The sequence below is a fragment of the Puntigrus tetrazona genome, chromosome 1 (assembly GCF_018831695.1).
Source record: "Puntigrus tetrazona isolate hp1 chromosome 1, ASM1883169v1, whole genome shotgun sequence".
Taxonomy (NCBI): domain Eukaryota; kingdom Metazoa; phylum Chordata; class Actinopteri; order Cypriniformes; family Cyprinidae; genus Puntigrus; species Puntigrus tetrazona.
Genome location: NC_056699.1, coordinates 9,157,622 through 9,163,621, shown reverse-complemented (window position 1 = coordinate 9,163,621; position 6,000 = coordinate 9,157,622).

Genomic DNA, 6,000 nt, shown 5'->3' with positions numbered 1-6,000 from the left:
GCTGTCTCTTTTTGGCTCAGATGAATTCACTCTCCAATCTTTCTAATATGTTAGCGGTTTGAACTTTGAATATTTTAAACGGTTTTAATATATATATAGTTTGTTTTCCTTAAACGGAGTTGACTAATGTATTTTCCATAGCTAATTTTATAGCTTTAATTTTATTTACAAACAATTTTTGCATATTAAAAAAAAAACTAAATAAAAGCTAGAAAGTACCTTGTTTTTTCAAGAACCATATTTCATGGTTCACTGTACTTGACAACCAAGTTCATTAACTTTACTTGAAAGAAAATTACACAAATCTACGGATAAGCTTAATTTGTGTAAAATGTGCACATATATGTATAATGTAAGTATGTATATATATATATATATATATATATATATATATATATATATATATATATATATATATATATATATATTATTAATGATTTAATCATTAATTCTTTTCATTATAAATTATTACTGATTCTTATAATTTTATAAGATTTTGTAAGTTTCTGAGAGAGTTTCAATGTGACCTTCATATAACGAAAAAAGAAGAAAATCTATCGGTTTTAATAAACATTAACCCCTGGGAAAACAAATTACCTCTGGCTGAAGAAACACCCAGCTATCTCACTTGCCATGAGCTTAGTGAGCTGTTTCTATATCACATTGATTTAAAGCAAGGACCTGAGAGCACCAGTGACTCCCTTGACAAGAGTGGACATGGGAATCGTTGTGGTTTATGGTTAGTGCAGTGACGGTAGAGTGTGTTTGTGTGAAGGAGAGAGAGAAAGACACAGAGAGAGAGAGAGTGCAGCGCTGTAAACAGCAATATTCTGCTTATCAAAACACTACAACGTTGCTTCACCAGGCAATTACGGCCTCCACTCCGTATATTGATAAGGGAAAAAACCCAAAGAATGAAAACAGACTGCACCAGCATTTTCTAACATCAAAACTTTCTAACCAATCCACAGGAGTCTAGTGGGAGCACTTGACTAAATGTTCACTGTCGAATGCTAATGCACTCAAAATGGACCAATCAATTAAGTTTTCAAAAAAAAAACTTTTCTTTTTTAATTCCTTTAAGGTTTCTTTACTAAATGATATTTCAGAAAGCAGCTGAATAACTTCACACCTATGTGCCCACATGAAGCATTATCGTAAAATTGCTTTCTAGCTTAATCCTATTAGCTCTTCTTCTTCCAAAGTCCACCTCCATCATCTTCCAGAAGCTGTTGCACTTAAGAACTTAATGTTCAGCGGCCATGGCAAAACCTCTCCTTCTTTTTTTTCCTTTTTTTGCTAGAAAAATCATTAAATCACATAAAGTGTGCAAGAAGTATAGCTAGGATTAGATATCACGAAAACAACTTGTTTAAGAATGTTTGTAAACATTTCTTTGGATGGATTGCAGAGAAAATCAAGTTTGAATTAAATTAAATTAAAAATACGTCAATCCAGAGGATGAATTCTACATCAAATATTCACTGCTGAAAAACGGCATCAAATAGTTTTATTGAAAAAAAAAAAGTTAAACTAAGCAATAAAGTTTAGTTAAGTAATAAGCATTTATTTTATTCCAAATAATATTAATCATAGTGTCTCTGCTTAGTTGCCCAAAGCACTCACTGACCTTCCACAATAGTGTCAATCCATTAAAAAGAATAGACCTACATACAGATGAATACACAGTAAAAATCAATATTTCAAATACCATCAGCTTAGTCATATGGCATGTGGGCATTTCCAGAATCAAAGCACTGTAAACCTTATTTAATGCTTCATACGTAGGTTTTTTTGCTCAAAAAAGTATGATTTTTAGTCAGAGGTCTAGATTTGACTGGTTACTGGTATACATTCCTAAAAAAATACTCTTTGTGTACTTTGTGACTAAGTACAATTTCAAGTATCTGTACTTTTCTTGTTGGAGCCCCTTATTCATTTTATTACATTCTAAATATCATATTTCTTTACTCCAATAAATTTCCTGGACGCTATTTAGAAATATCCACCCGCTCTCAGACAACAAAAAGCAATGTCAATGTTTTGCGAACAAACTATTTCTTTCCAATTAACCTGTTGAGCAGGTTCACAAATCGCAATTAACGATTTATTTGGCAATCGGTTTCCGTTGAGATAATTGCAAATGCTTACCGACAGATATTTGTTCAAGTCCTTTCATATCCAGGCCAGGAACAATGCAACAAACTAGAACATTCTCATTACACGTTATTGGATGTCTGTAGCTTCACTGATCACAACGGAAGCGGTCTAGTTTTGTTGTGCCGCTAGCTTGACACAGTGTCAGGCTTCAGAAAGCAGAAGGATCAAAGTGTGCTGACCTCACATCAGCCGGCACTGCACTAACAGGGAGGAGCCGAGAAACGCTGATTGAACAGATTTAACACGGAACGGCCGGTTTCCACATCCAGCTGAGAATAACCTGCAGCACAAAGAGAAAAAGAGATAAAGAGAAAATCCACGAGCGGCTCTCCAAAGGCTCATTAAGAAGAGATCAGAATATAAAGCATTTAATAAAAGCAGTTTCATGGTTAATCTTGGCAGCAAGTGGATGGGCATCACGCTGGATAAAGACATGAAGATGTAGAGAGAATTGTGCAGAGGACCAAAAAAAAAGGGGAGAGTGTGAAAAGTGGGTGTCAAGGTCAAGGCATTGGACCGGAGAAACAGCAAGAGAGAGAATGGTCAGGGAGGGGGAAAGGGAGAGGGAGCGATGGAGGAAGAGGATAAAAAGAAGAGGAGAGGGAGAGAACACAAGAGAGAACGAAAGAATGACATATTAGGCAAGAGGGAGTCTGCAGCATGCCAAACCTCCCCTGGAGCATCTCTCTGGTTCTTTAAATACCCTTGCAGTGCTTTGTTAAATATGAAAGATACGATGGGTTATTAATCTTTAATAGATCGTCTTACCATATTAAAGTGACGGAAACACATAATGTTATTGTAGACATTCTGGGTTTTTGAATTAAGAGGAAATTCTGTTATTTTGAGATGAATTTAGGAGGATTTATTTCTTTTTAAAACTACACATGACATCCTAGGAATCTCGTGCATCAGTTTAAGGTAAAGGTAGATACCGCAGACGCAATATTATGCTGCCAAAAAAGACTACAGTAGTCAATGCTTGAAGTGGATCAAAAAAGTTCATCGCAAGAACGTAATTTGGGTTAAATTAATTAATTAAATGTTTTGATTCACTTTAAATGCTGACTGCTTTTTTTCAACAAATTGGTTGAGTGAACCATTTAGTGACTTACTCTTAAAGATAAATTTGTGGCATTTATACATTATGCATATGTAAAACATACCCTACTATATCTGGCAAAATTCAGTGGATAAAAGTGAAATGTCACAGGTTGCATGACAATTACAACATGACAAATACAAACTACATTCATTCTATAAAGACTTTTAGAGTGCAAGGGTTCTGGAAGTTAAAAACCATTCATTTTCACCATAGGGAGAGGAAATAAACCCTTAAAGACAGACCTACTGTGAACTCCAAGGGTGTTAATCTTCTAAATATACTTTGTTCAAACTGTCAGTCCACATTATTTCAATTTAAAATAATAAAACAGCGGAAGTCCTGGTGGAAAAGTGCATTACATGTGATTCTACAAAGCAATTTCCAGTAATCTGAGAGATGTCACTAAGTATCAGAGTTCTTTCCTTTATCCAAAATCTTAAGTCACCGCAGACATTTTGACTGATTTGCAAATACTTTTTTGCTTCAAATCAAAGTTTGCAATTTGACATTCACCTCATAGCTGATGCAAATGAATGGTAAAATACCTTGGGAACCAAGGACGCAGAAAAAAATGGATAGCCAATGTTATAGTCTATTGTGCTGTATCAATGCTTTTGGAATTTCATGAAATTTAAGGACTACTGTTGAATAAATTGAAAATATTGCAGTATATAATAGTTGGATTTTAAGGGTGGCCAGGTAACTGCAGTTTAGAGTAACTGAACTGCTGACGGATATCTTTCAGTAGGCTTTATAGACCTTGCATCACAATCCAAAACTAATGCAACGCTAAGAAAATGCAGTCAAAAGACTGTATACCAAGACAGTATGTCACCCATATTGCTATGAATGGGAAAAGATGTATAATATTGCAAAATATGTACAAATAAAAGAGCAAATTAATTGCTAGTTGGTAAAGTTAATACAACACTGCATTGTAACATACATTTACTTAAAAGCACAGTTCACCCTACCATTTCCACAACCTCATGTTGCTCCAAACCTGTTTTTATTTCTTCTTTTGAGTATAAAAGTAAGTAATTTAAAGAATGTTGGTAACCAAACAACTGACTGTAGCCATTGACTTACATAGCATGCTTCCCATACTATCAAAATCAATGGCTTTGTTCCCCACATTTTTAAAAATACCTTCTTTTGTGTTCAGATGATGAAAGAAACTCATACAGGTTTGGAACGATATGAGGGCGAGTAAATGACAGAATTTAAATTTTTGCACGAATTATCTATGGAAACCACATTTATATTTCTGTTTACGTTGAAAATGTATTGCTCCATTTTTGTTGCTTGACTTAAAAGCGTGTTATTTAAATGTTCATTTGGAGAGCATATATTTATTTCTTTATCATTTCAGTATTTCCCCATTCAAGGAGACAGGAGTTAGTCTGGTATGCCCTAAATAGCTGCCCTGAGGCGTTGCAAATATGGCGGCCGAGTGAACTGACTTTCATTGAAAGGGACTTTGATGCACTTTATGACTATTTTTACATATAGCACACATGACAGAAGCTCTGCATTGAATTCAAACCCATCTGTGTATGAGTGTACGAGGATCAGTGGAGGATCTTGGCATAGGCAATGTAGGCAACTGCCTGGGGTGCCAATGTTCTCCGGGGTGACACGGGTGCCGCCCCCACGCAAAGCTCTCAGCTCTCGCTTCTTCATTGCTCATTCACAGCAGTATTAGAGTCAGTACAAATTCTCTCACATACTTATACACTATATGCAAGTTGTGCTCGCCAAGGCTCCATTTATTGGAGTAAAAACTGTATTTTGACATTTTAAAATGTAACTTCTGCCTGTTATGACAAAGCCGAACATTCAGCAGCTATGAGTCCAGTCTTGAGTGTCACATGATTCTTCAGAAATCATTTGAATATTCTGGTTTGGTGTGCAAAAAAACATTACTGTGTTGTTTTTTTGGTTTTTTTGCGACAAATTATTTTTGAATTTCTAAAACTGATCATGATAATACTTAAAAAACATTCTTAATAACTGAGCATTAATACTAATTGACAAAATCACCATGTCACATAACGATTTTCAGTATTTGATATTATTTACAAGCCATTCTTAATAAAAGAACATAAATACTAATTGATCAAATTACCAAGTCAGCATATAATGATTTCTGAGGGGATCGTGTGAATGAAGACTGGAGTAAATTCAACATTTCTTAAAGTTTTTAAAAAGCAAATTGTAGTAATATTTCACAATTAAAAATGTTAGGTTGATTGACTGATTTATTGACTGACTGATTGATTGAGATCACTAATATGTATAACACTCTCAATCAACAGCACGGGTTTTCACATTACAGTATTTACATCACAGTACAGTGTCACGATATTTAGGAAACCTGTTCGCAAAAACAGTAATTTGTGTACATGCAGCAGCTTTAATTGTGCTAATCGTGTGATGTTTTATTACATTTACTTTACTTAAACGTCTAAACTTTCCCGAGACATCAAATGAGCCAGAAACACCACTGACCAGGATGTATGACTATGAGCACAGGACAGGTGCAATAATGCATCAGTCATCATGGTAGTTGTCGTGGCGACAGGCGTGCTGCCCTCCGGTGGTTGTTAGGGAGTGTTGGGCGATCTTTGAAGGACAATCTTTTTTTCTCCCTTTCTTTCTCTTGTTTGAGTGATTGTTCTTTTCTCCTCTTTCTTACTGCAGAGTCAGGGGTTTTGTCTCCTCTACACTAGTGC